Below are 22780 nucleotides of genomic sequence, written 5' to 3'. Positions count from 1 at the left end.
CCATAACTTATTTTACATTCATGTGACATCAATACAACACAAACATTCTGACAGTCCAACTTGTCCTGAAAAAAAAAGATGTTTGTAGATTGTCTCAGCACAACAGGGTTGATGTTTTACAAGCTTTTAAAGAAAACTAGATAGTAAAGTTTGAAGACAAACTTTATGTTGGCTTGAGAAAGCGTAGCCTGAACGTTTTAAAATGGTTTGACATAAGTTTAGTTTAGTAGGCTATCTGGCTGTTAGTATGTTTAAGTATGAAGGTAGCATGATTTACCATGAAGCAAGCATGATGTTAGCATGATTAGCATGAAGCTAGCATGATGCTAGCATGATTAGCATGAAGTTAGCATGATTAGCATGAAGCTAGCATGATTAGCATGAAGTTAGCATGATTAGCATGAAGCTAGCATGATGCTAGCATGATTAGCATGAAGCTAGCATGATGCTAGCATGATTAGCATGAAGCTAGCATGATGCTAGCATGATTAGCATGAAGCTAGCATGATGCTAGCATGACTAGCATGAAGCTAGCATGATGCTAACATGATTAGCATGAAGCTAACATGATGCTAGCATGATTAGCATGAAGCTAGCATGATGTTAGCATGATTAACATGAAGCTAGCATGATGCTAGCATGATTAGCATGAAGCTAGCATGATTAGCATGAAGCTAGCATGATGCTAGCATGATTAGCATGAAGCTAGCAAGATGCTAGCATGATTAGCATGAAGCTAGCATGAAGCTAGCATGATTAGCATGATGCTAGCATGATTAGCATGAAGCTAGCATGATGCTAGCATGATTAGCATGAAGCTAGCATGATGTTAGCATGATTAGCATGAAGCTAGCATGAAGTTAGCATGCTTAGCATGAAGCTAGCATGAAGTTAGCATGATTAGCATGAAGCTAGCATGATTAGCATGAAGCTAGCATGAAGCTAGCATGATTAACAGGAAGCTAGCATGAAGCTAACATGTATTGCGTTGCTAGGGTACTAAGTTTGGTTGCTAGGGAGAAAATTGGCATCCCATAATGATCACCCTTCAAGCCACAAGTAAAACGGTCCAACCCCGTGTCTCTACAATGTTCTGATGCGGAGATATAAGGCTTTGTTTATTCCGTTACTAGGGTACTAAGTTTGGTTGCTAGGGAGAAAATTGGCATCCCATAATGATCACACTTCAAGCCACAAGTAAAACGGTCCAACCCCAGTGTCTCTACAATTTTCTGATGCAGAGATATGAGGCTTTGTTTATTCCGTTGCTAGGGTACTAAGTTTGGTTGCTAGGGAGAAAATTGGCATCCCATAATGATCACACTTCAAGCCACAAGTAAAACGGTCCAACCCCCGTGTCTCTATGATGTTCTGAAGCGGAGATATAAGGCTTTGTTTATTCCGTTGCTAGGGTACTAAGTTTGGTTGCTAGGGAGAAAATTGGCATCCCATAATGATTACACTTCAAGCCACAAGTAAAACGGTCCAACCCCTGTGTCTCTACGATGTTCAGATCCAGAGATATAAGGCTTTGTTTATTATGTTGCTAGGGTCTTCATATTCTGTTGCTAGGGGCGTGGCTTAATACCTCAATAAGAATCCTAAGAGACTGATTGGATGCCTGAGTAAAATGAGCCCACCCCTATGTCTCTATGACACTCTGGTGCAAAGATATCCATCTGGGCTTTTTATAATGGTAGTCTATGGGAGATGTTGCTAGGGTACCCAAAATTGTTGCTAGGGGCGTGGCTTAATAGCTCTGGGGTGATCCTAAGAGACTGATTGGATGCTTGAGTAAAATGAGCCCACCCCCATGTCTCTAAGACACTCTAAAGTGAAGATATTCCATCTGGGACGCTTTTATTCCCTTTTATGGGCATGTTTCCTGCCCCATTATAAGTCAATGGGAAATTTTGGGGGCCTCTTACACCCCAGGGGTACAGCTTACACCCCATTGTGAGGTATGTTCTTACACAGCCTGTCAGCCTCCTTAAATGTGGTAAGCCACAAGTTTCTACAAGTTTCTCACTCGCAGCTTTGACCCGTCAAAGTTTGTCTCAATGTTAAGTCAATGGAAATTTTGGGGTGTTTCAGCGCCCCGTTTAGGAATTCGGAAGGTCCCATCAGTTAGAAAAGATATAGCACACCTCGTCAGATCAGACCGAAAGTCTGTCCAAAGTTTGATGGCTGTAGCTTGAAAGCTCTAGGACGAGTTAGAGTTAGAAATTTTAGTCTCAGAAGAAAAAGAATAATAATAACTAGATAGAAAAGTTTGAAGACAAACTTTATGTTGGCTTGACAAAGCCTAGCCTGAACGTTTAAATTTTTCTCTCAGATTGAGAGAAATTTAAAACAAGTTTAGTTTAGGATTATAACTTTCCGTAAACATGATACCAAAAGTTACCATGTTAGCATGTTTAGCACTAAGTTAGCATGATGCTAACATGAATTAGCATGAAGCTAGCATGATGCTAACATGAATTAGCATGAAGCTAGCATGATGCAAACATGAATTAACATGAAGCTAACATGATGCTAACATGAATTAGCATGAAGCTAACATGATGCTAACATGAATTAGCATGAAGCTAGCATGATGCTAACATGAATTAGCATGAAGCTAGCATGATGCTAACATAAATTAGCATGAAGCTAGCATGATGCTAACATGAATTAGCATGAAGCTAGCATGATGCTAACATGAATTAGCATGAAGCTAGCATGATGCTAACATGAATTAGCATGAAGCTAGCATGATGCTAGCATGATTAGCATGAAGCTAGCATGATGCTAACATGAATTAGCATGAAGCTAGTACGATGCTAACATGAATTAGCATGAAGCTAGCACGATGCTAGCATGAATTAGCATGAAGCTAGCACGATGCTAGCATGATTAGCATGAAGCTAGCACGATGCTAGCATGATTAGCAGGAAGCTAGCACGATGCTAACATGAATTAGCATGAAGCTAGCACGATGCTAACATGAATTAGCATGAAGCTAGCACGATGCTAACATGAATTAGCATGAAGCTAGCACGATGCTAACATGAATTAGCATGAAGCTAGCACGATGCTTACATGAATTAGCATGAAGCTAGCACGATGCTAACATGAATTAGCATGAAGCTAGCATGAAGCTAACATGAATTAGCATGAAGCTAGCATGAAGCTAACATGAATTAGCATGAAGCTAACATGATGCTAACATGAATTAGCATGAAGCTAGCATGATGCTAACATGAATTAGCATGAAGCTAGCATGATGCTAACATAAATTAGCATGAAGCTAGCATGATGCTAACATGAATTAGCATGAAGCTAGCATGATGCTAACATGAATTAGCATGAAGCTAGCATGATGCTAACATGAATTAGCATGAAGCTAGCATGATGCTAGCATGATTAGCATGAAGCTAGCATGATGCTAACATGAATTAGCATGAAGCTAGTACGATGCTAACATGAATTAGCATGAAGCTAGCACGATGCTAACATGAATTAGCATGAAGCTAGCACGATGCTAGCATGATTAGCATGAAGCTAGCACGATGCTAGCATGATTAGCAGGAAGCTAGCACGATGCTAACATGAATTAGCATGAAGCTAGCACGATGCTAACATGAATTAGCATGAAGCTAGCACGATGCTAACATGAATTAGCATGAAGCTAGCACGATGCTAACATGAATTAGCATGAAGCTAGCATGATGCTAACATGAATTAACATGAAGTTAGCATGATGCTAACATGAATTAGTATGAAGCTAGCATGATGAGCATGAAGTTAGCAAGATTTATTATGAAATTAGCATAAAGCTAGCACGAAACTAGCATGAAGCTAGTATGACTTAGCATGGAGCTAGCATAAGGCTAACATGACCAAAAGACCCAACCCCCATGTCTCTATGATGTTCGGATCCAGAGATATAAGGCTTTGTTTATTATGTTGCTAGGGTGCTCATATTTGGTTGCTAGGGGCGTGGCTTAATACCTCAATAAGAATCCTCCGAGACTGATTGGATGCCTGAGTAAAATGAGCCCACCCCCATGTCTCTATGACACTGTAAAGCGAAGATATTCCATCTGGAACGTTTTTATCCCCTTATATGGGCATGTTTCCTGTCCCGTTATAAGTCAATGGGGAATTTTGGGTGCCTCTTACACCCCAAGGGTGAAACTTACACCCCAATGTGATGTATGTTCTTACAGAGCCTGCCAGCCTCTTCAAATGTGGTAACCCAGAAGTTTCTACAAAATTCTCGCTCGCAGCTAGAACCCATCAAAGTTTGTCCAATGTTAAGTCAATGGGACTTTCGGAATTTTAATGTCCCGTTTTAGGAATTCTGTAAGTCGGATCCCTTCAAAAAGATATAGCACACTTCTTCAGACCAGTTAGAATGTCCGTGGAAAATTTGGTGAATGTAGCTTGAAAGCTGTCGGACGAGTTAGCCGCAGAAATTTTGCTCAGAAGAATAATAATAATAACTAGATATTAAAGTTTGAAGACAAACTTTATGTTGGCTTGAAAAAGCGTAGCTTGAACATTTAAAACAGTTTGACAGAAGTTTAGTTTAGTAGGCTATCTGGCTGTTAGAATGTTTAAGTATGAAGGTAGCATGATTTAACATGATGCTAACATGATAAGCATGAAGCTGGCATGATGCTAGCATGATTAGCATGATGCTAACATGATGCTAGCATGATTAGCATGATGCTAGTATGACTAGCATGAAGCTAACATGATGCTAGCATGATTAGCATGAAGCTAGCATGATGCTAGCATGATTAGCATGAAGCTAGCAGGATGCTAGCATGATTAGCATTAAGCTAGCATGATGGTAGCATGATTAGCATGATGCTAACATGATTAGCATGAAGCTAGCATGATGTTAGCATGATTAGCATGATGCTAGCATGAAGCTAGCATGATTAGCATGAAGCTAGCATGAAGCTAGCATGATGTTAGCATGATTAGCATGAAGCTAGCATGATGCTAGCATGATTAACATGAAGCTAGCATGATGCTAGTATGATTAGCATGAAGCTAGCATTATGCTAGCATGATTAGCATGAAGCTATCATGATGCTAGCATGATTAGCATGAAGCTAGCATGATGCTAGCATGATTAGCATGAAGCTAGCATGATGTTAGCATGATTAACATGAAGCTAGCATGATGCTAACATGATTAGCATGAAGCTAACATGATTAGCATGAAGCTAACATTATGCTAGCATGATTAGCATGAAGCTAGCATGATGCTAGCATGATTAGCATGAAGCTAGCATGATGCTAGCATAATTAACATGAAGCTAGCATGATGCTAGCATGATTAGCATGAAGCTAGCATGATGCTAACATGATTAGCATGAAGCTAGCATGATGCTAGCATGATTAGCATGATGCTAGCATGAAGCTAGCATGATTAGCATGAAGCTAGCATGAAGCTTATATGACTAGCATGAAGCTAGCATGACTAGCATGAAGCTAGCATGATATTAGCATGTTTAGCATGAAGTTAGCATGATGTTAGCATGATTAACATGAAGCTAGCATGATGTTAGCATGATTTTAGCATGATTAGCATGAAGCTAGCATGAGGCTAGCATGATTAGCATGAAGCTAGCATGAGGCTAACATGATTAACATGAAGCTAGCATGATGTTAACATGATTAGCATGAAGCTAGCATGATTTAACATGAAGCTAGCATGATTAACATGATGCTAACATGATTAGCATGAAGCTAGCACTATTTAGCCTGAAGCTAACAAGATTTAACATGAAGCTAACATGATTTAGCATGAAGTTAGCAAGATATATTGTGAAATTAGCATAAAGCTAGCATGAAACTAGCATGAAGCTAGTATGACTTAGCATTAAGCTAGCATGAAGCTAACATGACCCAAAGACCCAACCCCCATGTCTCTATGATGTTCAGATCCAGAGATATAAGGCTTTGTTTGTTATGTTGCTAGGGTGCTCATATTTGGTTGCTAGGGGCGTGGCTTAATACCTCAATAAGAATCCTATTAAGACTGATTGGATGCCTGAGTAAAATGAGCCCACCCCTATGTCTCTATGACACTCTGGTGCAAAGATATCCATCTGGGCTTTTTATAGTGGTAGTCTATGGGACATGTTGCTAGGGTACCCAAAATTGTTGCTAGGGGCGTGGCTTAATAGCTCTGGGGCGATCCTAAGAGACTGATTGGATGACTGAGTAAGATGAGCCCACCCCCATGTCTCTACGACACTCTAAAGTAAAGATATTCCATCTGGGACGCTTTCATTCCCTTATATGGGCATGTTTCCTGCCCCATTATAAGTCAATGGGAAATTTTGGGGGCCTCTTACACCCCAGGGGTATAGCTTACACCCCATTGTGATGTATGTTCTTACAGAGCCTGTCAGCCTCCTTAAATGTGGTAAGCCACAAGTTTCTACAAGTTTCTCACTCACAGCTATGACTCGTCAAAGTTTGTCTCAATGTTAAGTCAATGGAAATTTTGGGGTGTTCGAGCCCCCCGTTTAGGAATTCGGAAGGTCCCATCAGTTAGAAAAGATATAGCACACTCCGTCAGACCAGTCTGAAGGTCCGTGGAAAATTTGGTGCATGTAGCTTGAAAGCTCTAGGACGAGTTAGTGTTCGTAATTTTGGTCTCAGAAAAAGAATAATAATAACTAGATAGGTACATTTCCTGAAGAAAATGTGAGTGGTGCTTGCCGTGGCAAATTTCGGGGGACAACATATGATTATACTCAAAGCCAAAAGTAAAACAATTCAACCCACATGTCTCTACGATATTCTGATGCGAAGATATAAGGCTTTGTTTATTCGGTTGCTAGGGTACTGTATTTGGTTGCTAGGGAGAAAATTGGCATCCAGTAGTGATTACACTCCGAGTCACGAGTCAAACGGTCAAACCCCCGTGTCTCTACGATGTTCTGATGCGGAGATATAAGGCTTTGTTTACTCTGTTGCTAGGGTACTGTATTTGGTTGCTAGGGAAAAAATTGGCATCCACTAGTGATTACACTCCGAGTCACGAGTCAAACGGTCCAAACCCCGTGTCTCTACGATGTTCTGATGCGGAGATATGAGGCTTTGTTTACTCTGTTGCTAGGGTACTGTATTTGGTTGCTAGGGAAAAAAATTGCATCCACTAGTGATTACCCTCCGAGTCATGAGTCAAACGGTCCAACCCCCGTGTCTCTACGATGTTCTGATGCGGAGATATAAGGCTTTGTTTACTCTGTTGCTAGGGTACTGTAATTGGTTGCTAGGGGAAAAAATGGCATCCACTAGTGATTACCCTCCGAGTCACGAGTCAAACGGTCCAAACCCCATGTCTCTACGATGTTCTGATGCGGAGATATAAGGCTTTGTTTACTCTGTTGCTAGGGTACTGTATTTGGTTGCTAGGGAAAAAAATGTAATCCACTAGTGATTACCCTCCGAGTCATGAGTCAAACGGTCCAACCCCCATGTCTCTACGATGTTCTGATGTGGAAATACAAGGCTTTGTTTACTCTGTTGCTAGGGTACTGTATTTGGTTGCTAGGGGCGTGGCTTGGGAGTGGCCAATGATGTGCCCAGTGATTACACTCCGAGTCACAAGTAAAACGGTCCAACCCCCGTGTCTCTACGATGTTCTGATGCGGAGATATAAGGCTTTGTTTACTCTGTTGCTAGGGTACTGTATTTGGTTGCTAGGGGCGTGGCTTGGGAGTGGCCAATTATGTGCCCAGTGATTACACTCCGAGTCACAAGTAAAACGGTCCAACACCCGTGTCTCTACGATGTTCTGATGCGGAGATATAAGGCTTTGTTTACTCTGTTGCTAGGGTACTGTATTTGGTTGCTAGGGGCGTGGCTTGGGAGTGGCCAATGATGTGCCCAGTGATTACACTCCGAGTCACAAGTAAAACGGTCCAAACCCCGTGTCTCTACGATGTTCTGATGCGGAGATATAAGGCTTTGTTTATTCGGTTGCTAGGGTGCTCAAATTTGGTTGCTAGGGGCGTGGCTCGGGAGTGGCCAATGATGTGCCCAATTGTTACACCCCTAGTCACAAGTAAAACGGTCCAACCCCCGTGTCTCTACGATGTTCTGATGCCGAGATATAACTGTTTGTATTTTATGTTGCTAGGGTGCTCAAAAGTGGTTGCTAGGGGCGTGGCTTAGTAAGTCTGTAAGGATCCTGAGAGACTGATTGGATGCCTGAGTAAAATGAGCCCACCCCCATGTCTCTATGACACTGTGGTGCAAAGATATCCATCCAGGCATTTTGTAATGGCAGTCTATGGTATAGGTTGCTAGGGTGCCCAAAATGGTTGCTATGGTAACCTTACACCCCATTGTGGGGGACGTCCTGACAGAGTCTAGCACCCTCTTCAAATTTAGTAACCCACATGTTTCTATGAAATCCTGGCTCGGACCTATGACCCGTCAAAATTTTTGCAATGGTAAGTCTATGGGATTTTGCCCCATTGACTTTTCATTGGGGCACTTTTGGGCACCTCTTACACCCCAGGGGTACAACTTACACCCCATTGTGATCCATGTTCTTACAGAGCCTACCACCCTCTTCAAATGTTGTAACCCACAAGTTTCTACAAAATCCTCGAGCGGAGCTATGACTCGTCAAAGTTGGGCGCAATGTTAAGTCAATGGGATTTTTTGGGTGGTTTTTCGCCCCCCTTTCGGAAATCCTGCACCCGATCGCTTATAAAAGTCATAGCACACCTCTCCTCAATAAGCCGGTCGATTTGAGCCCTAATTTATGGGTCTACGACAAAGCGTGCGGGACGAGTTACGCGCCGAAAAAGTGTCCAGAAAAAGAAGAATAATAATAATAACTAGATAGAAAAGTTTGAAGACAAACTTTATGTTGGCTTGACAAAGCCTAGCCTGAACGTTTAAAACAGATTGAGAGAAATTTAAAACAAGTTTAGTTTAGTATTATAACTTTCCGTAAACATGATACCAAAAGTTACCATGTTAGCATGTTTAGCAGTAAGTTAGCATGATGCTAACATGAATTAGCATGAAGCTAGCATGATGCTAACATGAATTAGCATGAAGCTAGCATGATGCTAACATGAATTAGCATGAAGCTAACATGAATTAGCATGAAGCTAACATGAATTAGCATGAAGCTAGCATGATGCTAAAATGAATTAACATGAAGCTAGCATGATGCTGACATGAATTAGCATGAAGCTAGCATGATGCTAACATGAATTAGCATGAAGCTGGCATGATGCTAACATGAATTAACATGAAGCTAGCATGATGCTAACATGAATTAGCATGAAGCTAGCATGATGCTAACATGAATTAGCATGAAGCTAGCATGATGCTAACATGAATTAGCATGAAGCTAGCATGATGCTAACATGAATTAGCATTGTGCTAACATGAATTAGCATGAAGCTAGCATGATGCTAACATGAATTAGCATGTAGCTAGCATGATGCTAACATGAATTAGCATGAAGCTAGCATGATGCTAACATAAATTAGCATGAAGCTAGCATGATGCTAAAATGAATTAGCATGAAGCTAACATGATGCTAACATAAATTAGCATGAAGCTAACATGATGCTAACATGAATTAGCATTGTGCTAACATGAATTAGCATGAAGCTAGCATGATGCTAACATGAATTAGCATGATGCTAACATGAATTAGCATGAAGCTAGCATGATGCTAACATGCATTAGCATGAAGCTAGCATGATGTTAACATGAATTAGCATGAAGCTAGCACGACGCTAACATGAATTAGCATGAAGCCAGCACGACGTTAACATGAATTAGCATGAAGCTAGCACGATGCTAACATGAATTAGCATGAAGCTAGCACGATGCTAACATGAATTAGCATGAAGCTAGCACGATGTTAACATGAATTAGCATGAAGCTAGCACGATGCTAACATGAATTAGCATGAAGCTAGCACGATGCTAACATGAATTAGCATGAAGCTAGCAAGATGCTAACATGAATAAGCATGAAGCTAGCACGATGCTAAAATGAATTAGCATGAAGCTAGCACGATGCTAACATGAATTAGCATGAAGCTAGCACGATGCTAACATGGATTAGCATGAAGCTAGCACGAAGCTAACATGAATTAGCATGAAGCTAGCACGATGCTAACATGAATTAGCATGAAGCTAGCACGATGCTAACACGAATTAACATGAAGCTAGCACGATGCTAGCATGATTAGCATGAAGCTAGCACGATGCTAGCATGATTAGCATGAAGCTAGCACGATGCTAGCATGATTAGCATGATGCTAACATGATTAGCATGAAACTAGCATGATGCTAGCATGATTAGCAGGAAGCTAGCATGATGCTAGCATGATTAGCATGAAGCTAACATGAATTAGCATGAAGCTAGCACAACGCTAACATGAATTAGCATGAAGCTAGCACGACGCTAACATGAATTAGCATGAAGCTAGCACGACGTTAACATGAATTAGCATGAAGCTTGCACGATGCTAACATGAATTAGCATGAAGCTAGCACGATGCTAACATGAATTAGCATGAAGCTAGCACAATGCTAACATGAATTAGCATGAAGCTAGCACGATGCTAACATGAATTAGCATGAAGCTAGCACGATGCTAACATGAATTATCATGAAGCTAGCACGATGCTAACATGAATTATCATGAAGCTAGCACGATGCTAACATGAATTAACATGAAGTTAGCATGATGCTAACATGAATTAGTATGAAGCTAGCATGATGCTAACATGATTAGCATGAAGTTAGCAAGATTTATTATGAAATTAGCATAAAGCTAGCACGAAACTAGCATGAAGCTAGTATGACTTAGCATGGAGCTAGCATAAGGCTAACATGACCAAAAGACCCAACCCCCATGTCTCTATGATGTTCGGATCCAGAGATATAAGGCTTTGTTAATTATGTTGCTAGGGTGCTCATATTTGGTTGCTAGGGGCGTGGCTTAATACCTCAATAAGAATCCTCCGAGACTGATTGGATGCCTGAGTAAAATGAGCCCACCCCCATGTCTCTGTGACACTGTGCTGCAAAGATATCCATCTGGGCATTTTATAATGGCAGTCTATGGGATATGTTGCTAGGGTGCCCAAAAATGGTTGCTAGGGGCGTGGCTTAATAGCTATGGGGCGATCCTGAGAGACTGATTGGATGCCTGACTAAATTGAGCCCACCCCCATGTCTCTACGACACTCTAAAGTGAAGATATTCCATCTGGGACGCTTTTATTCCCTTATATGGGCATGTTCCCTCCCCCATTATAAGTCAATGGGGAAATTTGGGTGGTCCTTACGCCCCAGGGGTGAAACTTACACCCCAATGTGATGTATGTTCTTACAGTGCCTGCCAGCCTCTTCAAATGTGGTAACCCACAAGTTTCTACAAATTTCTCGCTTGCAGCTATGACCCGTCAAAGTTTGTCGCAATGTTAAGTCAATGGAAAATTTGGGGTGTTTGAGCGCCCCGTTTAGGAATTCGGTAGGTCCCATCAGTTAGAAAAGTCATAGCACCCATCTACGGACCAGTCTTAAAAGTTTTGTAAAGTTTTGTGGGTGTAGCTTGAAAGCTCTAGGAGGAGTTACAATTGGTAAAAAGTATGAACAGAAGAAGAATAATAATAATAATAACTAGATAGAAAAGTTTGTTGACAAACTTTATGTTGGCTTGACAAAGCGTAGCCTGAACGTTTAAAACCGTTTGACAGAAGTTTAGTTTAGTAGTATCTAGCTGTTAGTATGTTTAAGTATGAAGCTAGCATGATTTAGCATGAAGTTAACATGATGTTAGCATGATTAGCATGAAGCTAACATGATGCTAGCATGATTAGCATGAAGCTAACATGATGCTTACATGATTAGCATGAAGCTGACATGATGTTAGCATGATAAGCATGAAGTTATCATGATTAGCATGAAGCTAGCATGATGCTAGCATGATTAGCATGAAGCTAGCATGAAGCTAGCATGAAGCTAGCATGAAGCTAGCATGATGCTAGCATGATTAGCATGATGCTAGCATGATTAACATGAAGCTAACATGATGCTTGCATGATTAGCATGAAGCTAGCATGAAGCTAGCATGATGCTAACATGAATTAGCATGATGCTAACATGAATTAGCATGAAGCTAACATGATGCTAACATGAATTAGCATGAAGCTAGCATGATGCTAGCATGATTAGCATGAAACTAGCATGATGCTAACATGAATTAGCATGACGTTAGCATGATGCTAACATGAATTAGCATGAAGCTAGCACGATGCTAACATGAATTAGCATGAAGCTAGCACGATGCTAACATGAATTAGCATGAAGCTAGCACGATGCTAACATGAATTAGCATGAAGCTAGCACGATGCTAACATAAATTAGCATGAAGCTAGCACGATGCTAACATGAATTAGCATGAAGCTAGCACGATGCTAACATGAATTAGCATGAAGCTAGCACGATGCTAACATGAATTAGCATGACGTTAGCACGATGCTAACATGAATTAGCATGAAGCTAGCACGATGCTAACATGAATTAGCATGAAGCTAGCACGATGCTAACATGAATTAGCATGAAGCTAGCACGATGCTAACATGAATTAGCATGAAGCTAGCACGATGCTAACATGAATTAGCATGAAGCTAGCACGATGCTAACATGAATTAGCATGAAGCTAGCACGATGCTAACATGAATTAGCATGAAGCTAGCACGATGTTAACATGAATTAGCATGAAGCTAGCACGATGCTAACATGAATTAGCATGAAGCTAGCACGATGCTAACATGAATTAGCATGAAGCTAGCACGATGCTAACATGAATTAGCATGAAGCTAGCACGATGCTAACATGAATTAGCATGAAGCTAGCACGATGCTAACATGAATTAGCATGAAGCTAGCACGATGCTAACATGAATTAGCATGAAGCTAGCACGATGCTAACATGAATTAGCATGAAGCTAGCACGATGCTAACATGAATTAGCATGAAGCTAGCACGATGCTAACATGAATTAGCATGAAGCTAGCACGATGCTAACATGAATTAGCATGAAGCTAGCACGATGCTAACATGAGTTAGCATGAAGCTAGCACGATGCTAACATGAATTAGCATGAAGCTAGCACGATGCTAACATGAATTAGCATGAAGCTAGCACGATGCTAACATGAATTAGCATGAAGCTAGCACGATGCTAACATGAATTAGCATGAAGCTAGCACGATGCTAACATGATTAGCATGAAGTTAGCAAGATTTATTATAAAAATTAGCATTAAGCTAGCATGAAACTAGCATGAAGCTAGTATGACTTAGCATGGAGCTAGCATAAGGCTAACATGACCAAAAACCCAACCCCCAAGTCTCTATGATGTTCGGATCCAGATATATAAGGCTTTGTTTATTATGTTGCTAGGGTGCTCATATTTGGTTGCTAGGGGCGTGGCTTAATACCTCAATAAGAATCCTCCGAGACTGATTGGATGCCTGAGTAAAATGAGCCCACCCCCATGTCTCTGTGACACTGTGCTGCAAAGATATCCATCTGGGCATTTTATAATGGCAGTCTATGGGATATGTTGCTAGGGTGCCCAAAAATGGTTGCTAGGGGCGTGGCTTAATAGCTATGGGGCGATCCTGAGAGACTGATTGGATGCTTGAGTAAAATGAGCCCACCCCCATGTCTCTATGACACTCTAAAGTGAAGATATTCCATCTGGGACGCTTTTATTCCCTTATATGGGCATGTTCCCTGCCCCATTATAAGTCAATGGGGAAATTTGGGTGCCTCTTACACCCCAGGGGTACAGCTTACACCCCAATGTGATGTATGTTCTTACACAGCCTACCAGCCTCTTCAACTGTGATAACCCACAAGTTTCTACAAATTTCTCGTTCGCAGCTATGACCCGTCAAAGTTGGTCGTAATGTTAAGTCAATGGAAATTTTGGGGTGTTTGAGCTCCCCGTTTAGGAATTCGGTAGGTCCCATCAGTTAGAAAAGTCATAGCATAAATCTACGTACCAGTCTTAAAAGTTTTGTAAAGTTTTGTGGGTGTAGCTTGAAAGCTCTAGGAGGAGTTACAGTTCGAAAAAGTGTGGACCAGAAGAATAATAATAATAAGCTTAGATCGAAGAACAGTATGTTGGCTTTGTCAAGCCAACATAACTAGATAGGTACATTTCCTGAAGAAAATGTGAGTGGTGCTTGCCGTGGCAAGTTTCGTGGGACAATTTATGATTATACTCCAAGCCAAAGTCAAACGATCCAACCCCCGTGTCTCTACGATGTTCTGATGCGGAGATATAAGGCTTTGTTTACTCTGTTGCTAGGGTACTGTATTTGGTTGCTAGGGAAAAAAATGGCATCCACTAGTGATTACCCTCCGAGTCACGAGTCAAACGGTCCAACCCCCGTGTCTCTACGATGTTCTGATGCGGAGATATAAGGCTTTGTTTACTCTGTTGCTAGGGTACTGTATTTGGTTACTAGGGAAAAAAATTGCATCCACTAGTGATTACCCTCCGAGTCATGAGTCAAACGGTCCAACCCCCGTGTCTCTACGATGTTCTGATGCGGAGATATAAGGCTTTGTTTACTCTGTTGCTAGGGTACTGTATTTGGTTGCTAGGGGCGTGGCTTGGGAGTGGCCAATGATGAGCCCAGTGATTACACTCCGAGTCACAAGTAAAACGGTCCAACCCCCGTGTCTCTACGATGTTCTGATGCGGAGATATAAGGCTTTGTTTACTCTGTTGCTAGGGTACTGTATTTGGTTGCTAGGGGCGTGGCTTGGGAGTGGCCAATGATGTGCCCAGTGATTACACTACGAGTCACAAGTAAAACGGTCCAAACCCCGTGTCTCTACGATGTTCTGATGCGGAGATATAAGGCTTTGTTTATTCGGTTGCTAGGGTGCTCAAAAGTGGTTGCTAGGGGCGTGGCTTAGTAAGTCTGTAAGGATCCTGAGAGACTGATTGGATGCCTGAGTAAAATGAGCTCACCCCCATGTCTCTATGACACTGTGGTGCAAAGATATCCATCCGGGCATTTTATAATGGCAGTCTATGGTATAGGTTGCTAGGGTGCCCAAAATGGTTGCTATGGTAACCTTACACCCCATTGTGGGGGACGTCCTGACAGAGTCTAGCACCCTCTTCAAATTTAGTAACCCACATGTTTCTATGAAATCCTGGCTCGGACCTATGACCCGTCAAAATTTTTGCAATGGTAAGTCTATGGGATTTTGCCCCATTGACTTTTCATTGGGGCACTTTTGGGCACCTCTTACACCCCAGGGGTACAACTTACACCCCATTGTGATTCATGTTCTTACAGAGCCTACCACCCTCTTCAAATGTTGTAACCCACATGTTTCTACAAAATCCTCCAGCGGAGCTATGACTCGTCAAAGTTGGGCGCAATGTTAAGTCAATGGGATTTTTTGGGTGGTTTTTCGCCCCCCTTTCGGAAATCCTGCACCCGATCGCTTATAAAAGTCATAGCACACCTCTCCTCAATAAGCCGGTCGATTTGAGCCCTAATTTATGGGTCTACGACAAAGCGTGCGGGACGAGTTACGCGCCAAAAAAGTGTCCAGAAAAAGAAGAAGAATAATAATAACTAGATATTAAAGTTTGAAGACAAACTTTATGTTGGCTTGAAAAAGCGTAGCCTGAACGTTTAAAACAGATTGACAGAAGTTTAGTTTAGTAGGCTATCTGGCAGTTAGTATGTTTAAGTATGAAGTTAACATGATTAGCATGAAGCTAGCATGAAGCTAACATGATTAGCATGAAGCTAGCATGATGCTAGCATGATTAGCATGAAGCTAGCATGATGCTAGCATGATTAGCATGAAGCTAACATGATGCTAGCATGATTAGCATGAAGCTAGCATGATGCTAGCATGAAGCTAGCATGATTAGCATGAAGCTAGCATGATGCTAGCATGATTAGCATGTAGCTAGCATGATGTTAACATGATTAGCATGTAGCTAAGCATGATGCTAGCATGATTAGCATGAAGCTAGCATGATTAGCATGTAGCTAGCATGATGCTAGCATGATTAGCATGTAGCTAGCATGATGCTAGCATGATTAGCATGAAGCTGGCATGATGCTAGCATGATTAGCATGAAGCTAGCATGATGCTAGCATGATTAGCATGAAGCTAGCATGAAGCTAACATGATGCTAGCATGATTAGCATGAAGCTAGCATGATGCTAGCATGATTAGCATGAAGCTAGCATGATGCTAGCATGATTAGCATGAAGCTAGCATGAAGCTAGCATGATGCTAGCATGATTAGCATGAATCTAGCATGATGCTAGCATGATTAGCATGAAGCTAGCATGATGCTAGCATGATTAGCATGTAGCTAGCATGAAGCTATCATGAAGCTAGCATGATGCTAGCATGATTAGCATGAAGCTAGCATGATGCTAGCATGATTAGCATGAAGCTAGCATGATTAGCATGAAGCTAGCATGATGCTAGCATGATTAGCATGAAGCTAGCATGATGTTAGCATGATTAGCATGTAGCTAGCATGAAGCTAGCATGATGCTAGCATGATTAGCATGAAGCTAGCATGATTAGCATGAAGCTAGCATGATGCTAGCATGATTAGCATGTAGCTAGCATGATGCTAGCATGATTAGCATGAAGCTAGCATGATGCTAGCATGATTACCATGTAGCTAGCATGATTAGCATGAAGCTAGCATGATGCTAGCATGATTAGCATGTAGCTAGCATGATGCTAGCATGATTAGCATGTAGCTAGCATGATGCTAGCATGATTAGCATGAAGCTAGCATGATGCTAGCATGATTAGCATGTAGCTAGCATGATTAGCATGAAGCTAGCATGATGCTAGCATGATTAGCATGAAGCTAGCATGATGCTAGCATGAATAGCATGAAGCTAGCATAAAGCTAGCATGATTAGCATGAAACTAGCATGATTCTAGTATGATTAGCATGAAACTAGCATGATTCTAGCATGATTAGCATGAAGCTAGCATGATGCTAGCATGATTAGCATGAAGCTAGCATGAAACTAGCAAGATTAACATGAAGCTAGCATGAAGCTAGCACGAGGCTTGCATGATTAACATGAAGTTAGCATGAGAATAGCATGATTAGCATGAAGCTAGCATGATTTAACGTGAAGCTGGCATGATTAGCATGATGCTAGCATGATTAGCATTAAGCTAGCACTATTTAGCGTGCAGCTAACAAGATTTAACATGAAGTTAGCATGATTTAGCATGAAGTTAGCAAGATTTATTATGAAATTAGCATAAAGCTAGCATGAAACTAGCATGAAGCTAGTATGACTTAGCATGGAGCTAGCATGAAGCTAACATGACCCAAAGACCCAACCCCCATGTCTCTATGATGTTCAGATCCAGAGATATAAGGCTTTGTTTATTATGTTGCTAGGGTGCTCAAATTGGTTGCTAGGGGCGTGGTTTAATACCTCAGTAGGAATCCTAAGAGACTGATTGGATGCCTGAGTAAAATGAGCCCACCCCTATGTCTCTATGACACTCTGGTGTAAAGATATCCATCTGGGCTTTTTATAATGGTAGTCTATGGGAGATGTTGCTAGGGTACCCAAAATTGTTGCTAGGGGCGTGGCTAAATAGCTTTGGGGCGATCCTAAGAGACTGATTGGATGACTGAGTAAAATGAGCCCACCCCCATGTCTCTACGACACTCTAAAGTAAAGATATTCCATCTGGGACGCTTTTATTCCCTTATATGGGCATGTTTCCTGCCCCATTATAAGTCAATGGGAAATTTTGGGGGCCTCTTACACCCCAGTGGTATAGCTTACACCCCATTGTGATGTATGTTCTTACAGAGCCTGTCAGCCACCTTAAATGTGGTAAGCCACAAGTTTCCACAAGTTTCTCACTCACAGCTATGACCCGTCAAAGTTTGTCTCAATGTTAAGTCAATGGAAATTTTGGGGTGTTCGAGACCCCCTTTTAGGAATTCGGATGGTCCCATCAGTTAGAAAAGATATAGCACACTAAGTCAGACCAGTCTGAAGGTCTGTGGAAAATTTGGTGCATGTAGCTTGAAAGCCCTAGGACGAGTTAGTTGCCGAAATTTTGGGGGGAGAAAAAGAATAATAATAACTAGATATTAAAGTTTGAGGACAAACTTTATGTTGGCTTGAAAAAGCGTAGCCTGAACATTTAAAATGGTTTGACAGAAGTTTATTTTAGTAGGCTATCTGGCTGTTAGCATGATTAGCATGAAGTTAGCATGATTAGCATGAAGCTAGCATGATTAGCATGAAGCTAGCATGATTAGCATGAAGCTAGCATGATGTTAGCATGATCAGTATGAAGCTAGCATGAAGCTAACATGATGAGCATGAAGCTAACATGAAGCTAACATGATTAGCATGAAGCTAGCATGATGCTAGCATGATTAGCATGAAGCTAGCATGAAGCTAACATGATTAGCATGAAGCTAGAATGAAGCTAACATTTATTCCGTTGCTAGGGTACTAAGTTTGGTTGCTAGGGAGAAAATTGGCATCCCATAATGATCAACCTTCAAGCCACAAGTAAAACGGTCCAACCCCCGTGTCTCTATGATGTTCTGAAGCGGAGATATAAGGCTTTGTTTATTCCGTTGCTAGGGTACTAAGTTTGGTTGCTAGGGAGACAATTGGCATCCCATAATGATCAACCTTCAAGCCACAAGTAAAACGGTCCAACCCCCGTGTCTCTATGATGTTCTGAAGCGGAGATATAAGGCTTTGTTTATTCCGTTGCTAGGGTACTAAGTTTGGTTGCTAGGGAGAAAATTGGCATCCCATAATGATCAACCTTCAAGCCACAAGTAAAACGGTCAAACCCCCGTGTCTCTAAGATGTTCTGAAGCGGAGATAAAAAGCTTTGTTTATTCCGTTGCTAGGGTACTAAGTTTGGTTGCTAGGGAGAAAATTGACATCCCATAATGATCAACCTTCAAGCCACAAGTAAAACAGTCCAACCCCCATGTCTCTATGATGTTCTGAAGCGGAGATATAAGGCTTTGTTTATTCCGTTGCTAGGGTACTAAGTTTGGTTGCTAGGGAGAAAATTGGCATCCCATAATGATCAACCTTCAAGCCACAAGTAAAACGGTCCAACCCCCGTGTCTCTACAATGTTCTGATGCTGAGATATAAGGCTTTGTTTATTCCGTTGCTAGGGTACTAAGTTTGGTTGCTAGGGAAGAAATTGGCATCCCATAATAATCAACCTTCAAGCCACAAGTAAAACGGTCCAACCCCCGTGTCTCTAAGATGTTCTGAAGCGGAGAAATAAGGCTTTGTTTATTCCGTTGCTAGGGTACTAAGTTTGGTTGCTAGGGAGAAAAATGGCATCCCATAATGATCAACCTTCAAGCCACAAGTAAAACGGTCCAACCCCCGTGTCTCTATGATGTTCTGAAGCGGAGATATAAGGCTTTGTTTATTCCGTTGCTAGGGTACTAAGTTTGGTTGCTAGGCAGAAAATTGGCATCCCATAATGATCAACCTTCAAGCCACAAGTAAAACGGTCAAACCCCCGTGTCTCTAAGATGTTCTGAAGCGGAGATAAAAGGCTTTGTTTATTTCGTTGCTAGGGTACTAAGTTTGGTTGCTAGGGAGAAAATTGGCATCCCATAATGATCAACCTTCAAGCCACAAGTAAAACGGTCCAACCCCCATGTCTCTATGATGTTCTGAAGCGGAGATATAAGGCTTTGTTTATTCCGTTGCTAGGGTACTAAGTTTGGTTGCTAGGGAGAAAATTGGCATCCCATAATGATCAACCTTCAAGCCACAAGTAAAACGGTCCAACCCCCGTGTCTCTATGATGTTCTGAAGCGGAGATATAAGGCTTTGTTTATTCCGTTGCTAGGGTACTAAGTTTGGTTGCTAGGGAGAAAATTGGCATCCCATAATGATCAACCTTCAAGCCACAAGTAAAACGGTCCAACCCCCGTGTCTCTATGATGTTCTGAAGCGGAGATATAAGGCTTTGTTTATTCCGTTGCTAGGGTACTAAGTTTGGTTGCTAGGGAGAAAATTGGCATCCCATAATGATCAACCTTCAAGCCACAAGTAAAACGGTCCAACCCCCGTGTCTCTATGATGTTCTGAAGCGGAGATATAAGGCTTTGTTTATTCCGTTGCTAGGGTACTAAGTTTGGTTGCTAGGGAGAAAATTGGCATCCCATAATGATCAACCTTCAAGCCACAAGTAAAATGGTCCAACCCCCGTGTCTCTATGATGTTCTGAAGCGGAGATATAAGGCTTTGTTTATTCCGTTGCTAGGGTACTAAGTTTGGTTGCTAGGGAGAAAATTGGCATCCCATAATGATCAACCTTCAAGCCACAAGTAAAACGGTCCAACCCCCGTGTCTCTATGATGTTCTGAAGCGGAGATATAAGGCTTTGTTTATTCCGTTGCTAGGGTACTAAGTTTGGTTGCTAGGGAGAAAATTGGCATCCCATAATGATCAACCTTCAAGCCACAAGTAAAACGGTCCAACCCCCGTGTCTCTATGATGTTCTGAAGCGGAGATATAAGGCTTTGTTTATTCCGTTGCTAGGGTACTAAGTTTGGTTGCTAGGGAGAAAATTGGCATCCCATAATGATCAACCTTCAAGCCACAAGTAAAACGGTCCAACCCCCGTGTCTCTATAATGTTCTGAGACGGAGATATAAGGCTTTGTTTATTCCGTTGCTAGGGTACTAAGTTTGGTTGCTAGGGAGAAAATTGGCATCCCATAATGATCAACCTTCAAGCCACAAGTAAAACGGTCCAACTCCCGTGTCTCTATGATGTTCTGAAGCGGAGATATAAGGCTTTGTTTATTCCGTTGCTAGGGTAATAAGTTTGGTTGCTAGGGAGAAAAATGGCATCCCATAATGATCAACCTTCAAGCCACAAGTAAAACGGTCCAACCCCCATGTCTCTAGGACACTCTAAAGTAAAGATATTCCATCTGGGATGCTTTTATTCCCTTATATGGGCATGTTTCCTGCCCCATTATAAGTCAATGGGAAATTTTGGGGGCCTCTTACACCCCAGGGGTATAGCTTACACCCCATTGTGATGTATGTTCTTACAGAGCCTGTCAGCCACCTTAAATGTGGTAAGCCACAAGTTTCTACAAGTTTCTCACTCACAGCTATGACCTGTCAAAGTTTGTCTCAATGTTAAGTCAATGGAAATTTTGGGGTGTTCGAGACCCCCGTTTAGGAATTCGGAAGGTCCCATTAGTTAGAAAAGATATAGCACACTAAGTCAGACCAGTCTGAAGGTCTGTGGAAAATTTGGTGCATGTAGCTTGAAAGCTCTAGGACGAGTTAGTGTCAGAAATTTTGGGAGGAGAAGAAAGAATAATAATAATAAGTTTAAAAGCAATAACAGTATGTTGGCTTTTTCAAGCCAACATAATAACTAGATAGAAAAGTTTGTTGACAAACTTTATGTTGGCTTGACAAAGCGTAGCCTGAACGTTTAAAACGGTTTGATAGAAGTTTAGTTTAGTAGGCTATCTGGCTGTTAGTATGTTTAAGTATGAAGCTAGGCTGATTAAGCATGATGCTAACATGATTAGCATGAAGCTAGAATGATGCTAGCATGATTAGCATGAAGCTAGCATGATTCTAGCATGAGTAACATGAAGCTAGCATGATGTTAGCAGGATTAGCATGAAGCTAGCATGATGTTAGCATGATTAGCATGAAGCTAGCATGATGCTAGCATGATTAGCATGAAGTTAACATGAAGCTAGCATGATGCTAACATGAATTAGCATGACGTTAGCATGATGCTAATATGAATTAGCATGAAGCTAGCATGATGCTAACATGAATTAGCATGAAGCTAGCATGATGCTAAAATGAATTAGCATGAAGCTAGCATGATGCTAACATGAATTAGCATGAAGCTAGCATGATGCTAACATGAATTAGCATGAAGCTAGCATGATGCTAACATGAATTAGCATGAAGCTAGCATGATGCTAACATGAATTAGCATGAAGCTAGCATGATGCTAACATGAATTAGCATGATGCTAACATGAATTAGCATGAAGCTAGCATGATGGTAACATGAATTAGCATGAAGCTAGCATGATGTTAACATGAATTAGCATGAAGCTAGCATGATGCTAACATGAATTAGCATGAAGCTAGCATGATGTTAACATGAATAAGCATGAAGCTAGCATGATGCTAACATGAATTAGCATAAAGCTAGCATGATGCTAATATGAATTAGCATGAAGCTAGCATGATGCTAACATGAATTAGCATGAAGCTAGCATGATGCTAACATGAATTAGCATGAAGCTAGCATGATGCTAACATGAATTAGCATGAAGCTAGCATGATGCTAGCATGATTAGCATGAAGCTAGCACGATGCTAGCATGATTAGCATGAAGCTAGCACGATGCTAGCATGATTAGCATGAAGCTAGCACGATGCTAGCATGATTAGCATGAAGCTAACATGAATTAGCATGAAGCTAGCACGACGCTAACATGAATTAGCATGAAGCTAGCACGACGCTAACATGAATTAGCATGAAGCTAGCACGACGCTAACATGAATTAGCATGAAGCTAGCACGACGCTAACATGAATTAGCATGAAGCTAGCACGACGCTAACATGAATTAGCATGAAGCTAGCACGACGTTAACATGAATTAGCATGA

The sequence above is a fragment of the Paramisgurnus dabryanus genome, chromosome 1 (assembly GCF_030506205.2).
Source record: "Paramisgurnus dabryanus chromosome 1, PD_genome_1.1, whole genome shotgun sequence".
NCBI classification, from domain to species: domain Eukaryota; kingdom Metazoa; phylum Chordata; class Actinopteri; order Cypriniformes; family Cobitidae; genus Paramisgurnus; species Paramisgurnus dabryanus.
Note: the sequence above shows the minus strand (reverse complement) of the source record.